Below are 10918 nucleotides of genomic sequence, written 5' to 3' on the forward strand. Positions count from 1 at the left end.
TAATCCAGGCTTCCCTGGTAATTACATTTATTCTTAGAAAGCTACCTTAAATCACTGTAGTCATTAGAAGCCTCAGAAATGATTCAAAAATGAAAGATGGAAGGAAAGAAATATCCTTCTGAAATTAAAAGCATATGTTTCTTGAACACTTTGCCATCACAGAATCCTTTTGTGTTTAGTCCTTGTACTTAACCACAAAATTTCTAATGACTTCAACTATCAATAAAGGATTTCTCTATTCTTAATTAAAGTCTATTTCACAATAGTCTACTGTATTGTAGTATTGGACAAAGAATGGTAATCAAAAGTATCTGCAGTGCTGTCAATATAGAGGACCAGTCTGTTCTCTGCACCACTACTCCATTTGCCTCTTGGGAAATGTGTGATTCTTCTCATCACATTGCATCTGTTTTTATAGTTTGATATATAGCTATAATTATAGCTCCCTAATCCTTTTTTAAAAATCAGCAAATAGATGCTGAGCTGTTAATATGTTTTCTACTACAGATTAAGGTTACTATGGTAACTAATCATTTTGGCCAGGTGAAGAGGTTGAATTTAATTGTCCTCTTTTCAGTTGTTAATTTTTGCACCTGGGGGGAAGAACTTGCCTGGACTTGTTTTAGTTTCAGTTTCAGTTTCCCTTCTGTGTAGGCATGTAGAGAGTTAAGCAGCTCTCACTGAGAGCCTGTAAATGTTTGCTTTCTGTAAATAAAATTATTTTTATAGAAATGCCTGGTGTGTGACTTTTCTGATCTCTCCTGGGCCAAAGGCTTTCCTAGCAATCTGCCAAAATGAGCTACTTACTGGAGAAGAACGTGAAGCAAAAAAGATTAAAACATGGATTAAACAGCCCATAATGATCCTGAGTTGATTTTAAATGGAAATTATTTAATGCAAAGATATATTTTTCTTATTTAGTTTTTCATGAGGAACACTAGGCTGTTACACACATGAGAGATGGGAGTGGGATCTGCTTCCATGTGTAGCCAATGTACATTGTGTGCAGGATCTTACAGGTTTTACACATGGAAACTGGATTGGATGCCTCCTATCACACTTCCATCCCCTCACGCCCTTCTGTGCATCACCTCTCCTGGACCATTATCAAGTGCCACAGACAAATAAGAAAAGCATCATCCAGAATCTGTTATAATTTGGCTGATAGAAAGCTTTCATCAGCTGTTATCTCTCATCTGGAATTATGTAATGGGATGCATGTAGGAGAGAAAAGCTGTTCTTTGTCTATCCTTTGTCAATGAGCTCATTTATGTCATGCACAATTCTTGTGTCTTGTTTATTTCCAAGAATTATAAATTCTTGTGTATTTCTGAAGATTATATAGTCCTCCTAGTCCACAATAGTTATTTTTCATAGGCATTCATATACTGGACACCCCTCTTCCAGAAGTCAGTGATGCTAGGGGAGGTGGGGACCTATGTACTCCATTAGGGTATGCAAAAATCATGAACCATCACATGCATGGAACAGCTAATTTCAGGTTATCAATGCCCAAACCAAAACACTTGTTTCAGATATTTGGGTCCATACATGGACCAAATGGGCCTTTTTATTCTGTATATAGACTAAAATAAGGTTGTTCTGAGCATGTGCTTGGTGGGGGAAGGGTGATGTGAGAAAATTCAGAGGATATTTGGTTCAGCAGCTATGTGGAGAAGGGTAGGGAGGACAATGGAAGATCAATGGGGGGGCCAAGGAGTTGTACCACATGGGAGCCTGTACTGTTAAAGCTATCACTGAAAGGAACAGGCAGACAGGGCAGTATATTGGTGGCAGAGAAGGAAAGGAAAGGAAAGGAAAGGAAAGGAAAGGAAAGGAAAGGAAAGGAAAGGAAAGGAAAGGAAAGGAAAGGAAAGGAAAGGAGATACTGATCATAGCAGCACACGAACAGGCACTAAGCACTAGATCCATAGAAGCAGGGGTCTACCATACTAAACAGGACCCGAGGTGCAGACTGTGCAGAGAGGCCTCAGAGACAATCCAACACATAGTGGCAGAGTGTAAGATGCAGGCAGGAACAGCATACACTGAACATCACAACCAAGTAACTGGCATTGTGTACAGGAACATCTGCACAGTGGCTACACCCTCCCAAGTCCAGATGGGAGATTCCACAGAGGGTCATGGAGAATAACAGGGCTAAGATCCTGTGGGACTTCCAGACAGACAGGTACTGGCCAATCAACCAGATATTGTGGTAGTAGACAAGGACCAGAAGACAGTGGTGGTGATAGATGTAGTGGTGCCAAGTGACAGCAACATCAGGAAGAAGGAGTATGAGAAGCTGGAGAAGTACCGGGGCCTGAAGGAGGAACTAGAGAGGATGTGGAAAGTAAAGGCCAAAGTGGTCCCAGTGGTGGTAGGAGCCCTCGGGGCTGTGACTCCTAAGGGAGAGTGGCTCCAACAGATCCCAGGAGCAACATCAGAGCTCTCTGTTCAGAAGAGTGCAGTGCTAGGAACAGCTAAGATACTGCGCAGAACCCTCAAACTCCCAGGCCTCTGATAGAAGACCTGAGGTTGAGGAAGACACATACCACCCATATGGGTGAGAATGCAATTTGGAGATATATGTATGTATATTGTATACAGTATTGTATATTGTATATTGTATTTAATTTACAGCCTCATGTGGTGCAGAGTGGTAGGCAGCAGTATTGCAACCAAAATTCTCCCCACAATCCAAGTTCGATCCCAGCGGAAGCTGGATTTTCGGGTAGCCAGCTCAGGTCAACTCAGCCTTCCATCCTTCCAAGGTCGGTAAAATGAGTACCCAGCTTGTTGGGGAAGGTGAGAACTGGGGAAGGCAATGGCAAACCACCCCAATATAGTCTGCCAAGAAAACATTGTGAAAGCGGCGTCCCCCCAAAGGGTCAGATATGGCTTGGTGCTTGCACAGGGGACCTTTCACCTTTTTTTTCCACATATTTAATTTAGACCATATAGAAACAGATTGCTGCATCTTCACATTTTTACAACATAATAACACCCTTTGACATCTGGACTTCTATTTTCTTTCTGCCTACATAGAATAATTATCTTAGGTGAACCCAAGCCAGAGTGTAATTCAGTCTCACACTTACACTTTAAAGTACTATGTGTTTCCCCAGGTTGTGTTAGCATATATGCTGATGAAAACCAAAAAATAGCTATAAGAGAACAGGTCCAGCTCATATGAGTCAGAAAGCCATGTTTTTAAACATTCTTTGTGGAGTGCCATAGACAGGGAACAATTTTTTTCTGATGAATTGACTTCATTCCTAGATCATAAGTCATGCATTTAACATTTCTTAAAATGTGGGCCCATTGATTTTTCCAAAGCTGTATCTTTCAGTTCCTTATTCCTTGCATCGTATTTTTAATTGAATTGTTGGTTTTACTTCAAATATAGCACCTCTTAAACATCCAAGTATTTCAGGTTCTTCTGAAATTGCTAGAGCATTTGGGCCATAGTGTTTTAACAATACATGATATAACTGTATATCCCACCAAGCAGATGATTCAGGTTAGGGTTAGAAAAAGAGAATGTGAATTGTGTCTATGTGTGTGCATGAATGGGTATATGTTTATGAAAATCTATATAAATGTATATGTGCATCCGAGTCCATCACCACTAACATTTGTGTAGCTCTCTAAGGTTTTAGGGGGATCAATGAAACACTCATTAGAAACACTCAGTAATGGGAAATTCACATGCTTGCTCCTGATTGTAAAACCAGTCAGAATTTGATTTGACTGAATGCCTGAATTGTAAAAGACGATTTACATTTTGAATCTATTTAAAGGGAATAATACTACTGAACTCTGAATTAAGTATGTCCCAGTTATTAAAGCCAGGAAAACATGTATCACTTAACAAATAGGGTACAAATGAGACATACAAAACTCAGCTTCAGCTTCAAAAGCATTAGAAATAGCTGTTGCTTGATTGCCAGATAACAAGTTTCACATTCTCTTTTCTTTGGAATTTCAAGTCTACAGAGGCCAAGAAGACCATTTGAAAAGGGCAAATTCCTTTCTTCTCTGTCAGTCAGTTATTTTCCCCTTATTTTGCAATGAGGACTTACACTGGAAAAGCAACTTGTGACCCTTAGGCTTGAGTGTGTTCACAGATGGGTTGTAACGGTAAGGATAGTGACATATTGGGGTCAGTTCACACTTCACTAGAGCCTACAGAATAGATAGCTGAGGAGAGATATGATAGTAGTCTTCAATTATCTGACTACATACAGTAGAGGACTTATTCTTTATTCTTTCAGAGAGCAGAATCAAGAAGGTTCAGGCTAGACATCAGGGGGAACTTCCTGACTGCATGAACTGTGAGCCAGTTGAACAGGCTGCTGCTGAAGTGGTGAGCTTTACTTCAATGGAGATTTCAAACAGTGGCTGCACTGGGCAGGGGGTTAGAATACATGACATCTAAAGTCCCTTTCAACTTTATGATCCTATGAATACTTGGCACTGGGCTTTTCTGGTCATGAAACAGTTTAATTTGTGACAATACTCTGACATAGGAGCAATACTCTGAACCAGGGTTTCTCAACCAGGGTTCCCTGGAACCCTAGGGTTCTGCAAGATGTCACTAGGGGTTCCCTGGGAGATCACAATTTATTTAAAAAAATATTTCAGGTTCAGGCAACTTCACATTAAAGAGGTAAGTTTCATTCTTTAATTGTAGTTAAATTGTAAGAACACTATTACACAGGCCTACCCATGAAACAAATATAATAATTTTGTAACTTCTGGCCTACATTTGAACCTGAATTTACAGGGCCTCCCCGAGGCCTGAAAAATATTTCAAGGGTTCCTCCAGAGTCAAAAAGTTGAGAAAGGTTGCTCTGAACTAAAAAATACAGCCCTACTTCAGACATCAGCTTTTTTATGTAGAAAGAACCCTCCATGTGGGCATTTGCTAGCATAGTTGAAATCTTCAGAGTTATATATGTGTCTGGGGTAGGCAATTCTTTTTACTGGACATTGTAATGTGATAATATTACACGAATAAGTAGTGTACTGCAATCCCTGATGATGTTTTAGAATAGGCAACCATTACATGTCATGTTCACTGATTCAATGTAGTTTATACATCGTATCGTTTCACATGCCATGGCGCTGAGTCAAAGCGTGTCATCTTTCTTTTCCCGGAAAACTGACTGTGCAATGGAGTTGGTCCCCAATGCTCAGTTGCCCAAGCCAAAAATTTATCCGATGACTCAGAAGGAGCTCGAGGCATTATGGGACTTCATTGACAAAAATCTGTCAAGGGGATTTATTGAACCTGCTAATTCCCCAGTTGGGGCTCCTGTGTTGTTCCGGGAAAAGAAAGATGGCACGCTTCAACTCTGTACAGACTATCGAGGGTTAAATTCCATCTCTATTGTCAACAAGTACCCTCTGCCCCTCATGAAGGACATGTAAGCTCATTTGTCAAAGGGCAAGATTTTCTCCAAGCTCGATCTTCGCGAAGCCTACTTCCGCATTAGCATAAAAGCTGGGGTTGAGTGGAAAACTGCTTTTAATTGCCCACTAGGATCGTTTCAGTACAAAGTCTTCCCTTTTGGGTTGGCAGGGGCACCTGGAGTATTCATGCAATTGATTAATGAAGTATTACATGATCATTTATTTAAAGGGGTCCTGGTTTATTTAGATGATGTTCTCATTTACACTGAAACTGAGGAACATGAACGCCTCCTCAGACAGGTGTTACGCAAACTTAGAGATGCCAGACTCTATGCCAAACTTTCCAAATGTGAGTTTCACAAAACCCAACTTGACTATCTGGGCTATCGAGTGTCTGACCGGGGTATAGAAATGGACCCTGCAAAAATTCAGGTGATTCTAAGTTGGGAACGTCCCCGCACCCGGAGGCAATTACAACGTTTTCTAGGTTTCAGTAATTTCTATCGGCAATTTATCCAGGGGTTCGCTGAGATTGCTCTGCCCCTCACTGATTTACTCCGTACCAAGGGCTTGTGGGAGACACACAAAGTAAAAAACCTTGGGGCAGTGCTGAATTGGACGCCTGAATGCCAGGCAGCATTTGAGAAATTAAAAACCCTTTTCACTGCTGAGCCTATTCTACAGCACCCTGATCCTGAACTCCCCTTTGTGGTCCAAGTTGATGCTTCTGACTCCTCTATTGGGGCTATTTTGTTACAAAGGGATTCAGAAAATCGCCTAAAACCCTGCGCTTATCTATCCAGGAAATTTTCTGAAACAGAATGCCGTTGGCATGTTTGGGAAAAGGAGGCATTTGCTGTAAAGGCAGCTTTAGAAACCTGGCGCTATCTCCTTGAAAGCACTAAATGCCCTTTTGAGGTTTGGACCGATCACAGGAATTTGGAAGCCCTCTGCACCCCATGATGTCTCAGCCCTAAACAGATTTGCTGGGCTCAGTTTTTCAGTCACTTTAACTTCCAGTTAAAATTTATTCCGGGAAAGAAAAACTTTCTGGCCGATGCTTTGTCACGTTTACCTCAGGACCTTGACCAGGTGGCAGATGTGATTGGAACTGTTCTCACTGAACCACAACTGGGCTTGGTTGCTGTCACTCGGAGCCAGACCCATGCACAGGCACCCCCGCCCCCAGCACAGTCTGGGAAGCAGAAAGTGCAAGTTCCTTGTCAGTTACAAAAGTACTTTCTCCAGGCACTGAAATCTGATACTTGGTTGCTAGCTAATAGAGACAATGTTTCTTTTGAAAACAGTCTTGCTTGGGTGGAACACCACCTTTATGTGCCTGAAACTTTAAGAGCTGATGTTTTGCAGCATTCCCATGATGATAAACTTGCTGGACACTTTGGTTTTGTTAAAACCTTGCATTTGGTTCGCCGTCAATTTTGATGGCCAGCCTTAAGACGTGATGTAAAAGACTATGTTGCTTCCTGTTCTGTTTGTGCCATGTCAAAATGAAAAGGGGGGAAATCACAGGGACTTCTACAGCCAGTGGCCAGCCCATCCTGCCCCTGGGACGAGATTTCTATGGATTTCATTGTGGACCTACCTCCCAATCAGAAGAAAACTGTCATTTGGGTTGTAAAGGATTTTTTCTCTAAGCAAGCTCATTTCAATCCATGTGCATCCATCCCGTCAGCCCCACAATTAGCGCGCCTATTTCTCCACCACATCTACCACCTCCACGGTAGCCCCTCCCATTTAATTTCTGACCGCGGCACACAGTTTACTTCCCAATTTTGGAAATCATTTTTAAAATTGATTGGCACTAAACAGGCACTGTCCACATCGTCCCATCCACAGACTGACGGTTCTACTGAGATTTTAATTGCCACTCTTGAACAGTTCCTTAGAGCATACATTAACTACCATCAGGATGATTGGGTGGAGTTGTTACCTTTTGCTGAAGTTGCTTACAACAATGCTGTGCATCAAAGTACCAGACAAACCCCTTTTCGTGTGGTTTCTGGTCACAACTTTGTTTCCATCCCTGAACTGCCACAGCCCCCTTCCCAAACATGTTCTGCATCTGACTGGGCTGTTAAACTGTCTGATTCTTGGCCAGTAATTCAACAAGCTTTGGCTGATGCCCAGGCTGCTTAGAAGTCTCAAGCAGATAAGCATCGTTCTTTACAACATGACTTCAAAGTTGGGGATCAGGTGTATCTATCTACTAAATTTATCAAATCACCTCAACCCTCTAAAAAACTTGCTCCCAAATTCATTGGTCCTTTTCCTGTTGTTCATATTGTCAATCCAGCTACTGTTAAATTGGAACTGCCTCACAATTTGAAGCACTTGCACCCTGTTTTCCATTACAGCTTGCTTAAGCCTGTGCACCACTCACCGCTTTGGCACCCTCAACCTCCTCCTCCTCCTGCTCGTTATGATTGACGGCCAACAACACTTTGAAGTCAAGGACGTCGTTGATTCTCGCAAGCTTCGAGGCACCCTGCAGTACCTGGTCCGATGGAAACACTTTCCTCATCCTGAATGGGTGTCTGCCCACCATGTTAACACTCCTGATTTAGTTAACTGTTTCTACCTTGCTTATCCATTGAAACCTGCTGCTTAATGTAGTCTTCATTTTGGGGGGGCAGTATGTCATGTTCACTGATTCAATGTAGTTTATACATCGTAACGTTTCACATGCCATGGCACTGACGCGTGTTTCTGTTTGGGAGGGAGCTGCTGTGAGACCTTGTACCAAGCTCTGTATGTGAAATCAGTACAATGGAATGTGTTTGGGTTATTTTCTCTGCTCAAGGACTTTTCCCGCAGACCATCAGAAACCGTTAGGAGCACCTAGGATTGTGGACTTGAGAAGATTCTATGGGGGGAGGGATTTCATTTGCACCGAGGGTTTTTAGTTTGAATTTGGCGTGCTTTCATCATTCTCAGCTTTCTCTGTGATCCTGCATACTTTAATAAATCAGATATCTTTGAATTCCTACTTATGAGTCTGATGATGTTTTAGAATAGGCAACCATTACAAGAGGCCAATGTCCCAATTTTTTGTAGTAGCAGTATAATCCTGGGTATATACATTTTCTATTACCATTCATTTGAACTCTAAATATATACCTATTTTATTGTAGGAGACACATAATGCATTATAATGAAATCAATAATATGCAGTTATATTTGGATTTTTGGGGTTCAAAACATCTCAAAATTAAAGAGAGAAAATTAAATACACTAAATACAAACACAAACGCACTGCAAAATCATTAGCATTTAAATAAGCTTTTGAGTCTCTACTTGTTCCAGGGAAGGATATTCTTCAAACATTCCTCTTAAAAGTCTGGTATTCCTCACATTGTGCATGCGCACACTGTCTCTCTCTCTCTGAATTTAAAAGGGAACACTAAATGCCATTACTCTTTAGACAAGTATGATATTGCAGAAAAAGGCAGGCAGACAGAATTGGTTTCAGAGATTGGTATGGCTATGTATCTGCTAACAACCAGTAGGCTCAGAATGGCTGAATGCTGGTATTACCAATTTGGCTAGTCACTATTCACTTTCTCTTCCTTCTCTTGGATCTAGTCTTCCCACCACTTTTGACAAGATCAGAGTGCTGGTGTCAGTTGCTCATCCTATCATTCACCACGCCATCCTTCTCTGCCTCATGCTTACTCAATAATGGGACTTAAAGCCAGCGTTATGCTCAGCTTCCCCATGATACAATGTCCAACATTGGTGCTAATACACTGCAGCCGGACTAAGGAGGGGAGGCTGATTTCAAGTGAGAACTATCAGTATCCCATAGAAATCTGATGCCTTTGGAACATCAGCCCCGAGATCAGGACAAGTCAGAGGAGTTTGACAGATAGAAAAGGACTTTCTTCCTTCTGGAAATAATTCTGGCAGTGCCTTTTGCTATTTTTTATTTTTTTTTGTCAGAGGCTTATAATTTGACATATGTATTCTTCTCTATCAAAAAGTTAAATTTACTGTATGTATATGCGTGCATTATATATTTTACTGTATTTTGGATTTATAAAATACATGCCAAGAGGAGATGGTATGATACGCAATATAGAATGGATGGATGGATGGAAGGTGTCCCTTTCCTGAGGTAGAGATCTGTGGCCTCCATTATAACCTTCCACTGAGGTGAGTTTTTTTCTTGGAGAAAAAAGGACCATGGAGGGCAAGGGATGTAAGCAGAATTGAGGTGAGTGGTATCCACTTCATTCTCTAGTCCCCTGCCTTTCCCTCCTTTTCCTTCATCCACTGAGCTGTGGGCTTCACAGAGTTAGTACTGCATTGTCAGATAAAAAACACCTAACCTAGGCACTTCCAGCACAACTTTCCTTTGCCTAGTTTTGAGTCAAATTAAGCAGTACTCTCTGAATAAAAAAGAAAGGTTAGTTTACTAAACAAAGCAGGATTTTTACCCTGCCAGGATTGTAATATCTCACAATCTAGCTTCAGGCATTTTTTTAAATTTTTGATTTGGATTTCATTTTGATTTGACTTGATCAAATTATATATATGTAGAGAAAGGGGGAGGCATGTATTTTACAGGTACAGTGGTATTTATACAATGATCAAATCAAATATTAAATATAAAGATTGCTGATATTTTTTACAAATAAATTCTGCCAATTTCAAATTGCATCCTATAGTATTCATGGTAGCTATTTTCCACTATTGTTGTTTCTTGAACTGTGTTCTTCAAGGGAATAGGTAGATGGTAAAGATATAATGTGGTGCATGACATCAGAATTTCATATCAGACTTTATATTCCAACATGCATAGTCCTATACTTGCACATACTTACTGTTAGGCTCCCTTCTCTTGGTTCGCCTGCCATTAAAGTTTCTACACGCATTAGCTGGCTTCATGCATTCACTGCATTCCCAGAGAGCCAACCCATGCTAGTTTCACATTCCTTTGCCTCAGCCGTTTCAACCAAGGACGCTCTGCTGCTGATAAGACACCTGGGTTGTTAATCACTCTAATGAACTGCTGAGATGGGAGGGGGGAACTCAGGAGTGAGAATCAGCTTGTTTGCGAGACAGGGAGGAGGGATGGAATCAGAGGAGGGAAAGAATCACTTTGAATGTCTTGGCGCCAAATTCTCACTTGGAGCTTTGGCTACTATCCTGTGTTAATCAGATCCTTAATAAAGAATACTTTAAGCTTTCTGATGGACTGTCTGGAGAATTTCTAAGTTAGTATCTTGGTACTGGGATTGTCACACTTACTGAGAAGGCTTTCCAGTCTGTTGAACACCTTGTCATGTGTTTAAGAATGGCAGAGGACATGGTTGCCAATCTCACTTCTCACAAATAATTTTTCAGACAGAGGGGTAGCCATAATAGTCTGCTACAACAAAAAGAAAAAGTCTTGTGGCACTTTGAACATGTAAGTAAAAGAACATACTATATGTAATAGAGATGGACATTATTTGAAATAAAACCCTAAATACTTGTT

This window comes from Candoia aspera, chromosome 2 (assembly GCF_035149785.1).
Source record: "Candoia aspera isolate rCanAsp1 chromosome 2, rCanAsp1.hap2, whole genome shotgun sequence".
Taxonomy (NCBI): domain Eukaryota; kingdom Metazoa; phylum Chordata; class Lepidosauria; order Squamata; family Boidae; genus Candoia; species Candoia aspera.